At 37.3% G+C, this 23084-nt stretch overlaps 1 protein-coding gene across 1 annotated transcript in view; it reads right to left on the reverse strand.

Moving 5' to 3' along the window:
* Positions 1-23084, reverse strand: part of cadm1a (cell adhesion molecule 1a) — a 416025-nt gene that overhangs the window by 29734 nt on the left and 363207 nt on the right. The gene's annotated exons all lie outside the window — the stretch shown is intronic.

Genomic DNA, 23084 nt, shown 5'->3' on the forward strand with positions numbered 1-23084 from the left:
CCTCATTATCTGCAGCTAAAGTCTGCGATGAACACAAAGTAGAAAAATAAATATTTTTTTACAGCTCATATCACCAACATTTATTGTATGTTTTGCAATATATGTCCAACTTGTTATGCAAAATCATTAAAAGATCATTCCTATGCACTTTAACATCATTTAGTTTATTAGTTTCAAACTGTTACAGTTGATTTCTAATCTCCAAAAACAAGTGAAGCTTTGAGACAAAAGATGCTGCCATAAGCCAGTCAGATCCAGCTGAAACACGTGAAACCAGTTGCATTGACTGGTTTGCCTTTAAGGAAGATCCTGTCAGTGAAACGGAGACAAATCCCAGTCAGTGGTGCTGCAGCAGAGGCAGAGTTCACCTTTACTCTCCCTGAATCTATTAACATTTACATAGAGAACAATGTCAGATGATACTGGAGGTGATGCAGAGTTTTCTGTTTGATCAACAGCAGCACAGAAACAGTAATTACAGGATTTATTGGCTGCTCCGGTGGAAACCTGGTGTTTCCCAGGCATTTTCAGAAAGTCCATCAACAAACCAAAGGTAAACACAAAGGTTTCTTTTTCCAGAGGAAACAGTTACGTCACTGATAAAGTTTATTTATTTCAGTAAACATGGTTTTCTCCAGGTACTCTGGCTTCCCAAAAACATGACTAATGCTGATTTAACAGTGGCTGCGTTTCCATTACAAATTTGTTGTCGGGGAAAAAAAATAATTATTTGTGGTGCTTTAAATAAGAAACTCAATTAAAATCACATCTAACTATGTTTGTTCACACAATAAATCATTAAACAAAACTTGCTGCACCATCATCCTCCAACCACTTCCTGTTTCCATAAAACTCAATCTGTGTTTTTTACTTGAAATTAAGAAATTCAGATTTCTTCATTATATAATAAATGAAGTCTAAATAATCTATATTGAAGTAAAACACCTAGCATGCGGTAAACAGTTAGCTGTAACTAATAACAGTGTTAGCAGTTAGCAACGCTCAAGCTGTTAGCTTAGTTGCTAGTCGCCTTTCTGATCCCTGAATTTATCTCTGGAAATAGTTGTACATAATTTAGCAATGTTAAAAGGTTATATGTTTACATTTATGTAGATTATCTTGAATTAATTTATGTTGAATTAATACAGTTTAAAACCGTTGGCTGCAACTGCTAACAGTGTTAGCTGCTACCTAACAACGCTCTAGATGCTAACTTGGCAGACATTGCTAATCGCATTTCTGATGCCTCGCAAGTCTGAATTCACCTCTAGAAATAAAGTTGTAGCCAATTTAATAATGTTAAAAAGTTGAATCTTACTGTGTGCAACTAAATTTATTGATGTTTTTTCTATTTCTGAAGAAATAAAAGGATTATTTTTTACTGAAAATTCCCACAAACATCCATGTTTTTTAGATGATTTCCTCTATTAATTCAACGATAAAAACTCCTCCACCTCCTCTCCTTTTTATGCTTTAATTTCTTCTTCAGCAGAAAACAGGAATGCAGACATTAACAGAGCTTTGATGTTTTGTAGAGATAATGTGAACAGTGTTGACGATAAAAGCAATAAAATACAGTTTAAGGGTTTGTAAATGGTATATAAATGGTGTGAAATAAAAACACAAACCCTCTGCGCCGTAGATAATTTACAAAGCTCATGCCTGGTTACGCTTTTAACGAGTTATCATCTGAATCAAGCAGAAAGACTAACAAAATACAACAAAACACTTGGCAGGAGGCAAAAAGAAATGACATGGACACGAGAAGAGAAAAGGAAAGAAAAACACACACCAATCGTTTTTCATACCAAATATGAAAAACCAACTATTTGAAGGCAGACGGATTATAATATTATCAACACAAAAATTGTTTTACATTTATTCTTTTATCCATTTTGTTTTCTCACTGCCTGTCAGACAAAACTTATCCTGTTTTAGGCCAGATAAAACAAACTTAAACATCTCTATTTGCTAAATATGAAAATATAGAGAGAATATTTTATTACTTTCTTTAAATCTGCTCTGATAATCAAATATTCGGGTCTCCTTCCTCAAGCTTCTCATAATAATAATGTTTTGCTGTATACTTTGTATCATCAGCCACGGGGGCGTCACTAGGTTTCAAGCACAAGGGGGCTTAGGCCCCAGGAAATGCAAATAGATGAGCGGAACATTTCTCCAACAGCAACAAAAAAGAAAAAGTTGCTTTTCGACTTTTAAAATAGTGTTCAAGGTAATAGAAACCTCTTTTACTACAAAATATGATTGTTAAACATTTAATATATAAATATAATAAAATTATTTTCTAGCAAAAGTTAAGATCATTATAATTTCCTATAATACCTAAACCATTAGATATTCTTTGAAGAACATTTGTTCTGAGTAATTCTAGCCATATTTTACAGATCTTTATACGATAATGTAAAGAGAAACTGACAGATTTATGACCAAGAAGTCTGCTCCTGATTGGCTGATTTCTTCATATTTTTCTGTGATGTCATACAAAGAAGCAGAGTGTTTGATGCGTTACCTTTGACCCAAATTTTGTCTGAAAAGTTTCAATTCTCCCTTCAATTTTCAACCATTGCAAGACTTCAGCTAAGCTTAAAGGTGGACACCATGTTTTATTTTCACATTTTTATTGATAAGCGTTTGTTTCATTTGAACTAAAAGACCCCCAACACATAACATTACATGCTTTGAAATGATCAAAATAAAGACATATTTTCAAGAAAACCTGGCAGGTAAACACGTTTTCTGTCCTCTGTAAATGATCTGCAGGTTGTCAGTAGTGGTGGTTTAATATGATTACAGCGTACAGTGAGAACAACAGGTGTACAGCGTTTGTTCAAGTGTGATCAACAAACCACAACGGCAGAATCTTTAAATAGAAAATTCCTCTTTGCCTTTCAAGGCTGCAGCTAACGAGCTCACTGAGGTAAACACTCGTCAAGGATCCTGTTCTGCTGCATAGAATGTCAACATAATTAATATGAAAGTGTTGATATCACAAGTGTAAATATCACACAGATATTTATGATGCACGGTAACAGGAAAACCTGCTTCCTGCCTGTCTTCATGAAACCAGGAGGTTGTTCTAATCTGTGTGAATTTTATACATTTTGGATTTTTTTAAGAACAAAATGACTGATTTGGGATTATTTGCAAGGAATCCTGCGATATTTGCAACAAATTTGATTTTGTGTTACTAGCCACATCCATCACAGACTGTATCTTGACATAAAGATCAGGTTGAATGTAGAAGTAAGAAATACTGCCTCCTGTAGCTGGGAGTTAGCATCACTTAAACCTGATATTTTGACAAGTTTAAGTGACAAAAAAAAACAACCTTTTTGTCCCCAATTTAGTTGTAAACAAAATTTATTTTTGCAATTCACTTCACTTCACTATTGTTGCTGGTTATTTTCTTCATGTAGTGAAAAATGTGTAATCAGCTTTGCTGCCACCTAGTGGTTACAGTTATGCTCAATTATGCCTATTTTTCCTAATTTTCCCACCTTCATTTATCCATTTTGATTTAATCAACTTTAAGTCTTTACCTTATTTATTATCTGCTTGACAATAAAACATCATATATGCTTTATTAAATTATTGTTTAATTTCCCTTTGGGATCAATAAAGTACTTCTGAATTTGAACTGAACTGAATGTTTTCAGCTGATGTTCAGGCCCGTTTTTATGTTTTTTATTGATTTCTGGAAGTTTCAGTCGTCCATCTGTACATTAAGAAGATGTGCTGGACTCCAGACTAAGTGCTTTCAGCCATTATAATTTCACTGATGCTCTCAGAGGGCTGCATGTCCCATGACGGCGTGTATTGTGTTACTATCGATCGCCAGCTGTATCCAATTTTAAAACAGAGGACTAAAAACGAGGAAAGTCGGGACGAAACCTCGGGTAAAGTGAGATGAAGCAAATCTAAATTCATAAAATTCCTAAATCGCTTCACCAGATGGTGTTTGTGTAATTTAAGATGCTGACAAACATAATGAATTTTTGTTTCTCTTCCCTTCCCTTCACTGCATTATTGTCCTGTTTATGCTGTGGGTTAAATTAATTGCTTGTCGGCACCGTTTATGGACTTTCATCAATTAAAGCTAGCCTGCTGCCTGATTGTTGTCTTTTCACCGCATGCGCATTTATTATTCTTTTGTTTTGGCCATTCATGGATTAAGCACAATTGTTCATCGCACTGTGCTGACTTGGGGAATTATTAGTCATATTGTTTTTGATGGTCGAGGGGAGTGAATAGGTGGGAGGGTGGGTCGTTTTTCAACAAAGCGCTGCACTTTTTCACCAGTTTCAGAGTCAGTTTGGATTCCTCCGAAGACCTCTGTAGCCCTGACTTCTGCTAATATAATAGGCTGCTGCCCCAGAGAGGGAGTCACACAATAAGGAAGCTTTTCAAGGAAAACCTTTGCTTTTACACTGCCAGAGAAAAAAAAACTTAGATAGCATAGAATATGTGAAAAGAAACTGTGGACACAAAAGGAGACGAAATGCAACTCCTGAAGGTGTTGTGACAAGTAGAAGAGATGGAAAATCACAGCAAATGTGAGAGGAAATTATTGACAAGTCCTGCAGTAACAGAATCTGAACAGAATCCTATTTAGTGGTGATTACAGCAATTTGTTCTCCCTGAAGTGCAAGGAGTTTTTGGTTAGCAGACATTTAGAAATTCTCCGTCTGAGCGAAAGCAGTAAGAGAAGAGAAGGCATCTGGCAGAAAGCTTCAGCTTGTCATTTCAGGATGAAAATATTGGCTGTGTAGATGTGAGGTTGGCTTTATCAAGAGAAGTCCGGCTCTCAGGGAGGCTGAAATAACCTGCCAGATTCTCTGCATCTCCAGGGATTATCAATGAAAACACGGCTGAGGCTTTACTGCTGGAGTTTCCTCACAATCTGAATGTTCTAGTTGAACATTCAGCGTTCAACTAGAAAACAGCTTCAAACAGAGAATTAAACGTCCAACAAGTCACGTTCAGGTGACGTCTTCACAGTTTGTAAAGCACTGTCTAACATTAATGTAAAAATATTTGTAATTAAAAACTATTTCCAGTGTGAGATCATGTGAGTGCTTTAAAAATGTATTAATTTTTAGGCTATCCCAATAAAAACACTTAAGTGCTTCTCTATATTGATCTAGTTGGTAATTTCTGACCAACTAGTTGGTGGTGAACTAAAGATCGAACACCAAGAAGACTCCAGATCTTTCTGGGATTAAACTTCTAGCTGAATAACTCAAGTTTTTGCTTTTGAAGCAGAAACAAATTTTTTTTATGAATTTACTGCATTTGTTTCTACAGTAATCAGGCGTCAAATGTGAAACCTACAAAAAATGGAAACAAGAATGGATGAATGCATGTGTGAATGGATTAATGAATAGATGGATGGATGTTGAACCGATGGATGGATGGATGGATTGATGGATGTTGGGTCAATGGAAGGATGGATGGATGGATGGATGGATGGATGGATGGATGTTGGGCCAATGGAAGGATGGATGGATAGATGGATGGATTGATGGATGTTGGGCCGATGGAAGGATGGATGGATTGATGGATGGATTGATGGATGTTGGGTCGATGGAAGGAAGGAAGGATGGACGGATGGAATGATAGATGGATGTTGAACCAATGGAAGGATGGATGTTGGATCAATGGAAGGAAGGATGGATGGATGGATGGATGGATGGATGGATGGATGGATTGATGGATTGATGGATGTTGGGCCGATGGAAGGAAGGATGGATGGATGGATGGAATGATAGATGGATGTTGAACCAATGGAAGGATGGATGTTGGATCAATGGAAGGAAGGATGGATGGATAGATGTGGAACCAATGGATGGATGGATGGATATTGAACCGATGGATGGATGGATGAATGGATGGCTGGATGATGGACCAATGGAAGGATGGATGGATGTTGGACCAATGGATGGATGGATGGATGGATGAATGGATGGCTGGATGTTGGACCAATGGATGGATGGATGGATGTTGGACCAATGGATGGATGGATGTTGGACCGATGGATGGATGTAGGATGGATGGATGTTGGACCAATGGATGGATAAATGGATGTTTGTTGGCCCAATGGATGGATGGGTGGATGGATGTTGGACCAATGGATGGATAGATGGATGGACCAACAGACCAGTAGAAGGCCAGATGGATGTTTTCCCTACTCAGGTTGCCATGGTGATTTACTCAGTTTTGTAAACTGAACACAGATCTGTTATATCTCCTCAGCATTGATGATTTCTATCAGCTTTTCAAAGCTTCTCATCTCCTTCAGTGTAACTGAAACACATCTACTTCCTGTTTCCAGCAGGATGTGTTACTGTTGGTGATGGGCGATGAAAAGGTGCGGCCCTACGGGGAACTCGGCGTTAATCATCCAGATATTTCTAATCAGTCAGTCGCCAGCGCAGACTCTGGATCTGCACAGCAACCTGCATGGATGCGCGTTCCCTCTAATCCAATCAGATGGCATAATCAAGCACAATGCCTGTGATTTCTGCCAGCCTTGTGAGATTTGTTCCAATTGAGCGGTCTGTCAGCGCAGCTTTGATTGCGTTTGGAGCTCAGGCTGATTTAGAGTCGATGTTTTCTATCTGCCACCCTTTGGAGGTTTAAACCCGCCTCCTCCCCCCGGGTTCTGCTGCTAAAAAATCTGCTTCTTTTTTAAAGATAGGCCTAATTTCTGAGTGCTCATGTTCATTTGTTGGTTTGCTCTCATCACTTTTCTGTTTTTCAAATCCAGCACTGCGTTTGATCCAACAATTTCTTCAGGAAAATGTACAGTTTCAGCAGGTCACACCTCCCCACCGAGGGCATTAATGTCACATTAATCTGGACTTTTAATGATTTATTTGAAACATTGTTTGAGTTTCTGTTGTTTCTTGATCCAAGCTTGAAAAAAATCATACAGTCTCACTGTGGCTGCAGCTAAAGATACTTTTATTAACTTATTATTCTATCAATTTTTTCTGGCGATTAATCGATTAACTGGATAAGATTTTTAATTTGACCCCTTAAGCCCATTTGAGATTAGAAATACAATGAATGATGCAAATAAACAAGTAATAACAGGTAGCTTCCTTTTAAAATAAGTAAAATCAACACTTTATTGCCTAAAATGCAACAAAAATATTCCATCTTTTAAAACCATTCTGCTGATTAACTGATTAATTAGATAAAACATTTTATTATTATTAGTTCAACATTTTTTAGACATTAGAAATACATTAAAAGATTTTTTTTAAACAGAAAAATCAATATTTTATTGGTTTAAATGTTACAGCATTCCTTTAGTGAACACTTGATCATTTTTTATCAAATAAATTCTTAATTAATTTGTTAATAATTAATCAATTAATTAACTTTTATTATTCATTTTAACTACATTTTTATTTCTAATTTATCTGCACCAGTAACAGTTTACCTGTTTTGTTATTCATATGTCATCACACTCATATTTTTTCTATATTTTCTCTGCATACTCCAGCAGCCATTTTGCTGCCAAATAACTGGAGAGCAAAATGTCCTTAATAGGAAACTTTTACAGAATTTGATCCACTGCACTTAATGCAGTTTCCTGAACAAAGTGCATGTTAACGAGCATTTGAAGCATTTAACCTTCTCAGTTGTGTTTTGTGTATAAATATTGGTGGCCTGAGAAAACAACAACAACATATGTTTGCATTATAAATGAATTATGAGACATCTTTTGCACCCTAAAAGCACCGGTTTGTTCCAACACAATGAGCAACAAGACAAAAGTCTCGGTCCTCTCATTTCCTCGCTCACCCACATCCTCCCACAGATGCATTTAGAAAATGTGAAAAACATCAGGGGGCGACGTTACTCTGAGCCTCAGCGCGCTGTAATTACTCATCATTTATGACTGGCGCAGTGATCGTCCAAACCCCAGCAAAACCGATTCTTCTCTCCATATTTATTATTTTTATAGCCATTATGAGGAATGTTGACGTCTTTGATGGTGACCATGCATGAAACCAAAACAGGCCTGGAGCAGAAACTGTGCCGTATTTTGAGGTTTTTTTGTTGCACCAGCTGTTGTGTAAGTTTGTACACCCTGAAACCAAAACTTTTGATTAGAAGTCAGGTTTCTGTCTTTCCAGGTCAGGAATCAAAACTCCGCTTACCTGACCCTGGTTTATTTGTGCGTGGACGTATATCTGCTAAAAGATCTTCAGGATAATCTACCTACATTTTGAACTTCCATCGATGCAAAGTGAGCTAAAAAAAATGAATAAAAATGAAAAATATTAGCAAGTTAATTAGTTTAATTCCACTTATTTTGTGTGAAGTAAGTGTTTGAACGTTCTTTAAATGAACAAGTTTTTCTGACAAATGGAAGCTGATCTTAGCCTTGGTATCAGTCTCATTCTCTAATTGCTTTTCCTGAGCTCTCTCCATTTCTGCTAAATAATGTGAGCCTAATTTAGATTTTCTGTTAAAGCCCAGAAATAGAAAGTTTGTTAAGTGATAAGAACTTTAAGAGGTCTGCCTCTAAATATGGCCGACAGTAGGCATCCTTACAGTGTGATATCCTTAATTAAAATACCGCAGAATCAAAGTATGAACACAAATATGTGCAAAAGAATTCAATTTATCTTTTTAACTTGCAACTAGTCCTCCTGCTGTGAAAACAGATTAATATTTAAATATGTTACAGTTTTATTTATTTTCAACTTTAACAGTGTTATGTTGGTATTTTTGATTTTCATGGCCAAACAAAAATCCTGAATGCTGAAAATAAACGAGGTCTGAAAAGATGCTTAACAAAGTGGATAAATTAGCAACAGGTTGCCCCAGATGTGGCCACGCCCCTTTGTGTATATTGGCCACACCCACTTTGGTTATGACTATTTTTATATTATTTTGACTTTATTTCAGTAAAATTAAGACTTTATTCTTGTTCAACTTCATGCTCATAATATGACTTTATTCTCATATATATATATAAATATATATAATTTTTTATTTTCTTGGCATGGCCCTAATTCCTTGTCGTTCGTTATGACCTGATACTGGTAACCAGTTTGATACTGGTAACCAGTCAGGCCTAAGTGCCACAGTGCAATAAAAAAAAAATCCAGAAGGAAATGGTAAAATCCAGAGCAGGGAAAACATAGAAGCACAGGGTGATACAGTACCTTGACTGGCTGCAGGGTTCGGGGTGGAGGTGGTGATGGTGGAGGTGGTAGTGATGGTGGCTGTGGTGGGTTTAGGGGTGGTGGTGGGAGCATCTGGATGAGAGGACAGATGCATGTCAAACACAGGGCTGGACGGGGAGGAGAACAGGGGAACAGATGACAATAACAGCCATAAAGATAAAGTCTGAGTGAGGCGATGCTGTCTGCAGCTGATGTAGGTGCAGTGGCTCAGCCTGTGGCGCTGTGAGTGAGAGGGTGGAAGTGGGTGAAGTACTGCAGCGCAACGACTCACCAGGCAGGAACTGAGAGCATCAGAGGTGTTGCATCACTACATCATGCAAGTTATGAAATATAACAGTCAAACATACAGAGGATCTGCACACATCCATCAGCATCTCAGGTTTTTGTGACATTAAAACCTTTGAACTGGAAGTTTATCCAGCTTAAAAACAGACATGTCTGCTAGGAGGCAGAGCTGGACAACAAGTCAATAATATGTCTGACACGATCAATACCAATAGATAATACATGTATATGTATATCTTAAACATTCACTGAACTCAGATCCAGAACCACACAGCATTCTGGGAGATGTAGGCAGAAGAAGGCTTTATCCACTCTCACAGCTTGCTAAGCAAAGTGGGTGGAATGAATCAAATCTCAACTCTGGTTACTGTTAAGAAAATAAAATTAAAGTATGCTAGTTTTAAAACTTAACATGTCTTGATTGAAATATCCTAATTATAGTTTTAAAATCAGTAACTAATTCTGGCCTATTGACCTTTATGCTACCTGTAGTTACAGCAGATGGTTTGCTAGGATTGCTTGAATTGCCTTTTGTCTATGTGGGAAACAATACAGGAGAAGTTCTAGCTTTTCACAGTCATCTGTGAAAAGCCGTAAAACAGCAGGAGTTCCTGGCTTTAGTGAAAGGGTCAAAGATAGCTCTTGGTTGGATGAGCAAAGATACACCTTATTTGAATAAATTAAAGATAAGAAAACGCCTTTTACTATAAAACTTTCTACACAGAAGTAAAAAATTAGATTTGCTCTCGCAACTCTCCAAAGACGTCTTTGCTTTTTTTTTCTTTCCTTCTTCTTCTTTCCATGTATGTCAGGTAAATGACATAAATGTCATTTACCTGACATTTACCTCTGTTGTTCTGCAGTTTCTGTTGTAATTTTATGCATTGTCTTCTATTGGATTAAACTGCAATTCTGTGAAGTCTGCACTCGTTGTTTCTGTGTGGCTACACGCAGCCCGCCGGGAGAACCTGGGATCAAAGAAGTTCGAGCCAAAGAGTTTCTTTCTTAAGAAATATTATAACCTAGAATCTTCTTCTACATAACCTAGCAACCACCAGTAGAGTAACTTTCACAGCAATAGTTTAAGGTTTTGCCATCATGCCTCAAAACTGCTTGAGAATAAAATGAGAACAATGGCTTGTTATAAGTGAAAACATTTGCCATTGGAATCAGTACTTTTTAAATCAATATTAAGAAATTATTTACTTAAAACAAGCTCTTACTTATTGCTAAAAAGTTACTTATTATTTAAACCTGTGCACTAAAATATCTGTACGGAAAACCAGACAAAATGACGTGGTGAGATTTTGTGTTTTTGCAGTGAAGCTGAATAACAGTCTTCAGTCAGAGGCCTCTTCAGAGACTGACTGCTACTGGAGAACATTCTGGCCCACATTTCAGTTTAGCAAATTAGATTTTCCTTTGGGATAAATAAAGTATTTTTTTTAAATTGAATTAATCTACAGTTGGTACATTTTGTCTCATTTAAGGTGGAATAAGTTTCAAAATTACTCACATTGGTCTCATTTGTCACAAAAACCTGCTGGTTCACGGTGGACATGTTGACCGTTTAGATCCACTGTATGTTGAATAATAAACTGAGCCGCCCTCATGAATAACTACACCTGTAGGTTAGTTTCTCTTTACAACAGAGAAACATGTATAAGCATAATCAAATGACTGCATGGAAACAGAAGATGAAAATTAAGAGTGAGGAAAATGAAACAAGCAGCTTTAAGCAGGGTTGATGAACAAAACATTCTGACTGGAGACCATTTTCCCCTCACAGCTTTTTCCTTTTTACTTCATTAGCCGGGTTAGACTCCCCACCCTGACAGTGACCAGTGGGAGGTATCAAAGTGACATTTTCCCCATCCAAGTGTCTGGGCTGCATTGATATGAAGCAGCCGGCGGTGCTGCTTGCTCAGAGACCTCCCATGCAGCTCTGATTGCCTAGGAATGGACTGAGGAAAAAAAAAAAAGTAATTTGTGGCTGTTGATAAGGAGGAAAGCTAGTCCACACTTTAATGAAATAAGGTGTTATAAGAAGGTGAGGAGAGAAAATGTGTAGGGACAGAGACAGGAGGAGAGGAAAGTCAATGAGATGGAAAAACTGTTGGCTTTAGCAGTTAGAGGGTGAAAAATGAAGCTAATGCAGGAGTGTCAAAAACAAATGCTTCGGAAACGTAATATCACCGAGTTTAAGTCGCATTAACCCCTAATATTGTGTATTCATATGGCTATGGAGGCATTTTGCACTGTAAGTAAGATGAATTACAGTGACAACAAGCCCTTTGTTGCTTCAGAATACGTTCTGGCACCATGTGTGCTCCATACTTTAAATATCAGTCATTTTACCTGAAAGTTTTAAACATGTAACAGTGAAAACCCACCTTCAAGACCTCCATACACGACTACATTAAAGAAATCTCTCAGCTCAGTTCCTTTCTGAAATTTTGGAGAATTTAGGCTGAATTTCTGAAATGTATTTAGTTTTGACCGGACAGATCATCAAGCTACGTCTGGAGGATGTGGCTGAAAAACGTATCATGTTATTACTGTTTCATATCAATAATTATTGATTAGCTTTATGTTTTAAATGTCTGAAATATTGCCAACCTGGTGGTGTGACTTTCCTGTTTTATCCTCAGTTTTCTCTCCACACTGTTTGTTTTTAAGCAGTTATGAGACTCGGTGGTGAAACCTGAAACTGCTGCTGCTCAAGTTACTCAACAGGTTGTTGCTAGGCAACCAAAGAGGGAGTGAGTTAATTGAAGCCACCAACCTAGCTTAAAAACAATCAAAGCTAAGGCCTTTTCCCAGAATGCTTTGCAGTTCTGAATTAGTTTCAGTTAATAATAGCTATTGATCTATCGCTATTGATCTATCACGATATATATATATTATTGATTTACTGTTCAGCCCTACATTAAGCTTTGACTTTATGCTACATATTTAAAGCTGAGAACTGAAATTTGAACAACCAGCAGTTATAAATGGGTTCCAAGTCCAATCCAAAGCAAGTTGGCCCTTTACCAAAATATACAAAATAAAAGCCAACATTTTTTTATGACAACTGCCATGGCCTGGCATGGATATTTCCATATATTTTGTACTTTGTACGATTATTATTTATTTCTTTGAGTTGCAGTTCATCCACTTCTCATACTTTTTAACAACAGCAATTGCATCAAACTGTATAAATCCTCAATTTATTCTGTTTTGGTAATAAAAGTTGCAAAAAGTTCATCAAAATGAAAACGGATATTGTTTTTATATCTGAGAGACAGAAATTGAGAACTTTGTATTTTCTTTTCATGCAAGACTCCAGACAACAGCATAAAGGTTAATTCACACCAACACACTGCAGATAATTAAGCCAGCTCTCATCTCCAACCGGTTTCATAGCCGCAGTAATATTTCTGCTCAACAGTAAAATAAACTCTGCATGTTTTTCATGACTTTTAAAAGCAAACCCAGTGCAGCGTGAGCTCTTTTTCCACGCCTGCATGACATTTTGTGTGATTTGCAGAAGGTGGGTGGGTCATCACCCCACTGAGCTACGAAGTGAATATTGCAAACATGGTACACTCACACTGCGACAAGCTCTATTTTAAGGTTGTTTTCTTACATTAAGGTCTAGTTGAGTGCATGACTTGGTGTGTCAAATGTTTAGAAAAGAGAAGTCAGGATCTAGTTGATCAGACAAACTCTTTGTTTCGTTTTTCTTACATAACGAAGAGAGAAGTTACCTAAGATGTGTGTAAAACTTTCTTGATGTTCCGCTAACATAGGGAAAACACAATTTCGCAACTGTGGCGTTTCTATTGAATAAGAAACGTAATTAAAATAAGTTTGTTAATACAATAAGAAAAAAAAAAACATGCCACACGATGATCCGTCTACTTGCAGTCTTCTTCTTCGTGATTTCTGCCAGTAGCAACATTCGGTTGTTGATCACATGACTTGTATAATGCGAAATGTATAATTGCTAAGTTATACACTGATTTAAAAACAGCCAAAAAACACACCTTATCCTAGCACAAAAACTGTATCAAAAAAAATTATTTCAAAATTAGCCTGTTTCCATTAAGAGAATTTATTTTTGTAATTCCAATGTGGGTGATTTTAAGTTCAGTGGGAATGAAGTTTGCATGGCAGTGATGACAACACACAACAATCAAATCCTTTCAGGCATAAATTCTGCTCCTTAAAAACATTAACATTTGTAATATGCTACTTTATTTGTTTCACTAAGATACACAAAGTAACTGTATTTAATCATATAAAATGAATGTATATTTATTGCTATTTTCATTGAACAAACGTTGGAAAAAAACAGTAAAACTTGCAATCCAAATATGGATGTGGTTATAGAAACTATGTACATTTGTAAAATTTTTCACAACATACATAGCATCCCCAAGAGCAGAGAAAAGGAAAAGTGTACATGTTAGCTTCTGTGGTAGCGCCAACACGGTTTCCATTATGCAAATGAATGAAGTTTAAGGTATATTTGGAGTTTGAACTATTGAAGTAGGCAGTTGCAAGCATTTTTAAAGAGGATGAATTAGCAAATAGAATAATTAATTTAAAACCAGCAGTTTCTGGATCAGAAATTCATCATGAGTGTTTTATGAAGATCTCAGGATCATCATCTGTGGAATAAAAGATTATCTCAGTTCTCTCTAATGTTATGCTGAAGGCCAAAGGTAAACGTTTTAGCCAGAATTGTAGAATATGTGCAAAAAGGTTCATTTTTTTTTACCATAATATAAATTAATTTTAATATTGTAATATATTTCTGTATTAAACTGAATACAATGACCTCTGTAGCAGTGATATTACCTAAATAAACTTGCACATAAAGATATATGAACAGAACTGCACTCAGGTAGAAAATAGAAGAGCAGATGTTTGTCACTGAGTAAAGAAATAAAAAGGCACCCAGCAGAACGGGCTAATGGCTTCTCTTTCCACACCGAGTAGCGTTTTGTCAAAAGATTGAGACAAAAAAAAGGTAAAATGACCTCCCGTTTTTTGTGTGTTTACAAAAGTGCACTGATGTTCAGAGGTCTTGGTTCATGATCCATCTTTCAGTCGAAAAATCAACAGACTGAAAAAGCTGCTTTTTTAATTCATGAAACAATTTTTGTGCTTTAGTTTTAAATAATTTGAGCAAACAGCACTGTTATCTGTAGGTTCAAATTCCAGGTCTAGATCTGGTTTTCTCTGGGAGTTCTGCCCATCTCCATTAGTCTTAAACATTCAAGATTATATCTTCTGAAAGCCAGAATAAAAATTACATGCACCAAGATTACTTTAAGTAATTTGTTAAGAGCCAGAATGAGGATGTTATGGCTTCTGAAGGATGTTATGGCTTCTGAAGAGCAACATTTGAGTAAAAAGGAGAAGCACCTGTGGCTAAATCTAAGGATTGTGGTGTTGCCCGAGTCTGCTTCATCTTTGGGAACAATTCCCACGTGTCTGAAGGTTATTCTGCTCATCTGTTCAGTTAAATGCATAAAGATGGCCATAATGACCATGGATTAAATTTCAATTTTGGGAACTGATAACACAAAAGTTAGTCGTCCTGAAGAACAAATAATAAACATTTTTCTGTTAACACTAGAGTGCTAAATCAACATGGTATTTAGCAGTTCATTAGTGCTAACACGTTATACAAGCATCGTATTCATCATAAGTTAACGCTAACACATTATATCAACATCATATTTATCAAAAGCTAATGAAAAAGCACTACACCAACATAATATTTAGCAAAAGCTAAAACTAAAGTGCTATATCAACATGGTATTTAGCAGTAGCTAACACACTAGATTTAATGAGTTAGCATTAAATTGTCAATGACAACATGAACACAGCATTTCACCCTCAACAGAGCCATATTTGTCTTTACACACCTACCTGCAGAGTTTGCCTTTCAGGAAGTGGTTCTTTGGATCAGTGTTAATCATTGTTTCAGTTGGTGAGTATAGCTAACTACTGCTGTGGTTAGCTAATGGTCAGAAAACATGCAGGACATCAGTAGATTTTACTGTTAAACTACAGCAATGCATTCTGGGTACAGAGTGTAACGGCTTCAACTGGATGTTGCTTAGTAACTTCAGATTGACTTCATGAGTCGGGGTGAACGGCAGCTGGTTCTGTTGTGGATCCAGGACCTGTGAAAGGTCTCCATCCTCTGTCCGACTGCCTGGGGCGACATCTCCAAAGCCAACCGTTAAGAGTCCCCGCGTCGCCATGACAACCATGTATATTAAGGCTCACGAGCATCTTTACTGGGGTTGGGAGCGAGCTGCAGTAAATGGATGGATGGATGTTACTCATCTCTGTTCTGTCTCCAAGTTTATTGTTGTTGGAAAATAAATTATATTTAAGCCACTTAAAATGTTTGTTTTGTATCAAAAATAAATCTGAAAAAAAAAAAAACTGAATGTAAATGATTATTTTTTCTGTAAGACACAAACATTAATGCATGAACATGTTTGGTCAGAGACATTACTTAGACATGAGCAGACCGTTTTTATTTACAGGGTTCTTAAACATTTTTCAAAACAAAATCTCAAAACGTTTTAAAGTTATACAACAGTCTATGTGATTTTTATAACTTTCTGCACATTTGAGTATTAACCTCAAACCTGTTAGAGTACTAAATAGGTCTTAATCTCGACAACAAGAAAAAGTTAAAACTGGCATTTCAGACCGTGATGCAGGACAATTTCACTGCTTTTTTGGCAAAACTAACAGCTTCAGTGCCTGGTTTGACATTTTAGACCCAGATTAAAAGACAAAATTATCAGTTAAACCTGATTTATAAAGAGTCCAGACTCTAAACAGCTGGTAAAACTACATTTCTAAACTTAAAACCAAAATAACATTGGGTCAAATATTAAAATCAAAATGTGTTGTGGTAAATCTGAGACAAAGCTTGAAATTTAACATAAATCTCTGCATGAGCTCTGTTAAAATTTTGTGTTTCATAAACTAGAAGGAAACATATTATTCACATCTGGAAAATAAAAGGTAATTCCAGACTTTCCCAAACCATCTAGGAATCCAGAATGAGGCAAACGAATCAATCTTCTGTTTGTTTTACCATCCAGATGGGAACTTTACGCTTCTTTTAAACGATTGCCTCTAACTGGCAATGTTTTAAAAAACATGTTTTTTTCTCTCTGAAATGAACACAAATATAATTTTTTTCCATCCGAGTTTTATTATGATGATAATAAGAGTAATGCAGCTGTTGTTAATATCTTCCCTGGGGGCACAGCGGCTCTACAGGATTTAAAAACAGTCTTCCTTCAGGGAAAAACATGTTCACAGCTAATGACGAATTCACACTTGTTAGTTCTTGGAATATTATAGTTTATGCTGTTTTATAGAGCAAATCAGGAAATCCAAACAGGAGCCAGGGACGGCCGTGTAGCCTCTAAGAACTCCGCCTGAAGCGAAATTTAAAATTGCAGGATTGCCTTCAGGTGTAATGGATCAGTATTCCGGCTACGCTCCGGTGCAGCTTGTTTTCAACGCATCAGACCACCGCCACTGCTCAGACCAGTCTGGAGATAAAGAAGTGATCAGATGGGAAGCTGGATGGAAGACCGGTTTGATCCCATTAAGAGAAGAAGTTCTGAACGACTTCTGAGAAACGGTCCGGTGAGCTGGTTCTGATGGCCGGGAGGAAAAGCTCTGTAGAAGCTCATTGACTTTCAGATTGTGACACGAATGTGCTTTTCCTCCCACTGAGTCATCAGGCCTTGTTTACTGATGAGGGTTATGAATCAAGGCGTCGCGTCGGACAGCGGGGAGCGCCGAGACCCGACCTGACAGGAAACGCTCGCGACTGATAGAAACGTCATGTCTGCAATCAGGCCGAAACTTCAAATCTGTTTTCTTTTCCTTCGGTTTCAGAACTATTTTTCAGTTTCAATTTCTTTTTCTTTTCAACAAACTTTATGGCCCCAATGTAGCTCCAAAGAAATGGACAGGAGAGTGCAGCAGTTTTCCATTCATTCGTCTGTTTTGACAAATTTTAAATCAAAGATGGAGAAAATTTAAATCTTATTCATCACAGACTCAGTTTTTTTTTTTTTAATCAAGCTTGTATTTGCTGTTTTCTTTCTCAAAAAACTAGATTTGTGCTGATTATAAGGTCAGCCCTCTGGTCTCTGCATCGTTTCTGCTTTTATGTCTCAGTTTTCTGTCCACTGATGCTGCAAACCCGCATCACTGATTTAATACTGTGTCTTAAAATTCTCTCAGCGTCTTTTTTTCTTTTTCTGCGTTTCTTCAATGCAGTTTTTAGGCAGTAAATTTGTTCTCTGAATGAAGAAGTGAAATGACATTTCCACACTCCGGTGTTTCAGAAAACTCTGATTAAATAAAGGACTGAACCTCTTTTCCAATTCACAACAACCTTGTCAGAAAGGATCTGGTCTTTAAAGTGCGCTCCACACCAAACAGCAGCTTCTCTGCACTGACAAAGTCCATTTAAATTTATTATGAACGCATTTATGGTAAAACATATCCACATTTATTTCTGTTTAGGTAAATAAATTAAAGAGTTTGCACAATCCAGATTGCTGCACAATCCAACACAAATTTAGCACAGATTATTGGCCACAACTCTTTTAAAAATGCTGCAACAATTAGAGATGTGAATGTTTCAGTGTCTGGCGCTTCGAGTCGATTCCGATTATTAGGGTCATGATTCAATTCAGAAACAATTTTTAGTTCAGAAACCAAATGTTCTAAAGATTCTGTTTAAATTAAAAATTGCAGACAAATAGAAAATGTATCTAAAACAATTCAGTATGTTTCCATGCTACATCAAGCTCCATCAGTTTATGTTTAAACAAAAATATGGTTGTTTTAGGTGAGCGTAGGTGTCTTTTCTTTAATAAAAATATCAAAGAATAATTCAAAATATAATTTTACAAAAAAGTAAGCAGACTAAAATCGATTCACTATAGAATATTTTTTTCTTGCACAAAAACTGTTGCGACATCCGACTCTTGGAAAACGAACATAAATGCACCAGATTTTCTTCTAGTCAAGAACTTTAAAGGAAAACGACGGAAGACCCAAAATCACCTGGACAATCTTCTCTCCACCTCACTACGTTTGAATTTCAGCTCCATCTGCTGTTATTTAAGCCATCTAAGACGAACAGGAGCGACTGGGAGCAAACTGCCCGCTAGTTAAAATGGAGACGCGGTAAGTGGGGAGGTGACTGAGAGGAAAACAGCCGCTGAAAACACTGTGATGTCGGGCAATAAAGTGTGGAGCTGAAGGAGCGGGGAGGCCGTTAACTTCCCCAGACCCCTCAGGATGGTTCTCTCCCTGGTTTGAAAGGAAAACTGTGATGATTGCGTGAAGCGAAGATGCAGTGAGAGCTGCAGACCGAGCCGCCGTCCCTGTTAACGTTGTTAGTGTCAGGCGGACTGGGGGTGCTCTCCATCACCGCGGGTCACAGCGGTCTGGAGTCAGACGCATTAGAGCGAGCTGCCGGTCCCGGATGCTGGGCTTTGGCTCTCGTGGTGGGAGAGCTGGGAGGCAGCTGCTGCTGGGCGCTTGCTGGAGATCAATGTGGAGGCTGCGCTCAAGTGCTGGGCAATAATTGAAAACATACATCAAGTTTTGAGGCACAAAATATGAAATGTTTGGGTTGCTTTAGTCGGGTGGACTCAACTATTTGGCTTTGTGCACGGTGATATAGTTTGTCCCCTCCAGGGTCGTTTTAAGGTGTGACCTGACTGATCGTTTCGTGATCAATGATTGGTCAATACTCACGTGTGAAACTGATCTTATCCACTGGTTTTTCTACCTTCACAAGGCGTACCGATCCCGACTTTGCAATTATTTTGTTGTGTTCTTTTTAATTCCGTAATCGCAGAGTTTTACACAATTGATCTAGTTATTTTTTCTTTTCTACATCCAAAAGTCCCAAACAGAACTGTTGTATTTGCTTGTTTCTGGAACGCCCATAAATCTGACGCACAGGCAACATCTGCCAACAGCAGCGATGGACCTGGATTATTGAAATGATTTTCCTCGAAGCTCCAGTAAATTATGCTTTACTAGGCCATGTGTCCCAGATGGATGATTATTTCTGTGTTTTATTTGTTTTTTTAATCTTGTAATTTCTGATTTTTTTCCAGGTTGACTTAAAAAGTTAACTACTGTAAATGTTAGGGACGCACAGATATGAGAATTTGGGCTGATAACGACATTTGCTAATATCATTTTATCATATTTTTTATTTGATTACTTGATTAATCATCAGAATAACCAATAGATTACCCATTTACTAAAATTACAGTTCAAAACAGCATCTTTGTTCCTCTTTAAGAAGCGAATGTTGGGTCTGACTTGATCCTAAATTACTGCAGAGAAACACAGGGGGATTCTGGGAGGAAGCGGGTCTGTACTGATTTTAATGGTGGCTCCTCTCTCTCTCTTTTTGCACCGTCGGTTTGTGTTTCTCAGAGAGACGGCAGCAGATTTCAAAATTCAATCTCCATGCAAACTAAGGAGGAAGATTGCTTTCTGCTGCTTAATACCGCTACGTTCACTGTAATTGGCTACAAACAGATTCACACCAAAATAAATGGATGCATTTTGACATATAACTGATATTTTACATGATTAAAAACCCGAAGCTCAACAAGTTTTTAACTAAAAAAAATGTTTCCCCGACGCCCGACAGGATTTCTTTTTATGTTTGTGAAACGGTTTCAGGATTGAAGGAGCCGACAGACTTCAAAAATTATTTAGATTCAGCTTTTCTGTAAAGAGAGAGGAGAAACATTTCCTCTTTTTCAGAGAATTTTTAAAAACGGTCAAATCTGCTGTGATTGTGCTCCGAGTCAGATTGTGCAAAGATAATTTTTTTCTGCATATTTTATTTTTTTCCTTTCATAAAAAATTTGGAGCTGCTATAAGAACATTTTAACCCACAATCGTCCTTCACCTGATCCAGTTCTGATAACATTCTGAAGCACAATGAGTAAAATATTTGCATGTGTCATGAAAACCGATACTCTTATTCAATTATTCTGAGATTTCCAATTAAAACTGCTTGGGAAAACCTACACGGTTTAAATCCAGGTTAAAAATCCAGGTTATTACTAAAAAGTCCTCAACTGAAGCATAACGTAAACTCTTGTGCAGTAATATTTTAAATAATCTGCAGAGAGAGAAGCCGTCAAAGTGGATTTGTTGTGGCAGGACGGTTACGGACGACCTCGGCTCGACCCCGGCATGAATAAATCACACGAGTTCAAGCGCAGTGCATGCATGCATCTCCGCAGCTGCAGCGTCTTACCGACTCTGTGAACCATTAAATTAAAGCAGAGTCAAACTGAATGTTTAGTTTTCACCTAAATATGGTTTACCTGCTGCTGCAGAGACCTAACGCTAGCTTAGAGCGCTTTGATTTGTGGTGCCGCCTCTGTAGACGTAATTAGCCCGCTGTAAGTAACGCTCACCCAGCCGGCGTCCATCACTTCTCCACCCAAACCTTTCCACTCCACTAATTCCCCTCCGACAATAGCAGCCGTATAATTTCTCCGCAGGCTCGGGCTCCACCAAAAAGTGATTGGGAAGTAATTTTGGTCGGGGGAAAATGAGCACATTAGAGCGTAGTGCTCGGCTCGGGGAGTAAATGTTATTGGTATCAACAGCAGAGAGGCATGTTGAGATAACGCGATGAGGAGGAAGGCAGGGAGTCGACACAAACGTGGGATTCAAGAGGAATAAAGTCGTGTTTCCTCACCTGGATGAAACATCACAGCTTATAAATAAATCTAAACTGACTTACATCGAGATGTAATGAAAAGGAACAATGTGGCCTCTGAGCCGATGTTTTTAAACATGAAATCTCATAAGAGACTGAACCGTATGAAGTCAGGCTCAGCGTTAGAGGAAACAACATTTTACTATCAGCTGTTATTTGCTCATGGTATCGGCCCATCTCTTTGCTTCAGGCGGCGGTGGAAGCGGGTTGTGGGATATTTATCTCAAAGCGGTTTATAGAGCTGTGCAGGCTGACTGGAGAGCACTGCTCAAGAACAAGAAAAAGAATGCTAACAATGACTTTATAGCACAATCAAGTAACTATGTTGCCTTCAGTTATTACCAAAATGCTATATATATATATATATATATATATATATATATATATATATATATATATATATATATATATTTTATATATATATAAAATATGACTTAAAAGAAATTTTATTTTCTAATTTAACACCTTGAAATTGGGCCTCTGTCTCTTTAAAAGCTCCTGCTCTTTCTGAAGCTCCACCTCCAGGAAGTCATGGCTCCTCTATTAACCCTTTAGCAATGTTTTCACCGGCGTTGCTCTGAGCAGCAGCTCCTATAATGAGCTCAGCAGTTCCACCAGCTGTTGGCTAATTGCTGCTGGCTAGTCTGAAGGAGCTGATAGGGGGAGGAGATACGCCTCAAAGGCAGAGCTAGGTTCACCCAGGTATTTTGTACAGCTGAACGGTTGCCATGGAGATTAAAGGGTCAATCTCCCTTTTTGCCAGTATGTTTTTGATAGTGAAATAACATCATATAACATTATATGTTGGAAAGCTAAAAAACAAAAAAAAAGGATTTCATACTGCCCCTTTAAGAACTTTCAAAACAGAGGGTTTTCTTGAGTGAAAAATTAGGAGTTCTGACTGTAATTCATTCAAATACTACAGAAAAAATGTAAGCAGAATTTTTTATTTCTTTAAGATGACAACTAAATCCCTTGATAACTAGAGGGTTTTAGGTTGGAAATGTATTCATAAATAAACAAAAATGTTCAACTTTGCAAACTTTTAGGTTCTATTTCACTTTGTGTTTTGAGCCATTCGGTCTGTCAATATTGACGTGTTAATGCGTGCAGCTAATGTAAAAATTTTAACGTGTTAAAATCTCATAATGCAGATTAATCTACTGTTTTGACCTGAAAGCCTCTCCAGAGCAGGGTTACCGCGTTCTGGACCCGACACACGAAGAGCGACAAACGACAGCAGAAAGCAACAAAAGTTTGAAACATCTCAATTTTCTTGTGTTGCGACAAATTGTGACTGTCGCCTTGTAGCACAACATCCACAGGAAATGAGACCTGGAAAGATGTTTTGTATCAATCAGCAGTTCAAGAATGATACAAATTTATTTATTAAACCTTAAATTTTTATTGAGGGTAAAATTACCAAAATAATTTTCTTACCATGAAAAATGTTTTTCATGGCAAGAAATGAAAAAATGTTAAGTACGACACAAAGTATTTGTCTTTTTATAACTAAGCTTGTATAATAAGTTCAACCAGGTCTATCCTGAGACTTTTATGGGTTTTATTTCATTTCTCAAACTTGGCTAAATATAGAAAACACCAAAACCTGTTTCCAGCCAAAAAGATTTTGAAAACTAGGTGCCTTTGTTTTAATTCGGAAAAATATTTTTCATGTTTTGGATCTATGATAAATAACATAATTTTCATACAAAAACCAAAGAAAAAAAATCAGATGACTATTTGGC

This window comes from Poecilia formosa, unplaced genomic scaffold (assembly GCF_000485575.1).
Source record: "Poecilia formosa unplaced genomic scaffold, Poecilia_formosa-5.1.2 Scaffold143, whole genome shotgun sequence".
Lineage (NCBI taxonomy): Eukaryota > Metazoa > Chordata > Actinopteri > Cyprinodontiformes > Poeciliidae > Poecilia > Poecilia formosa.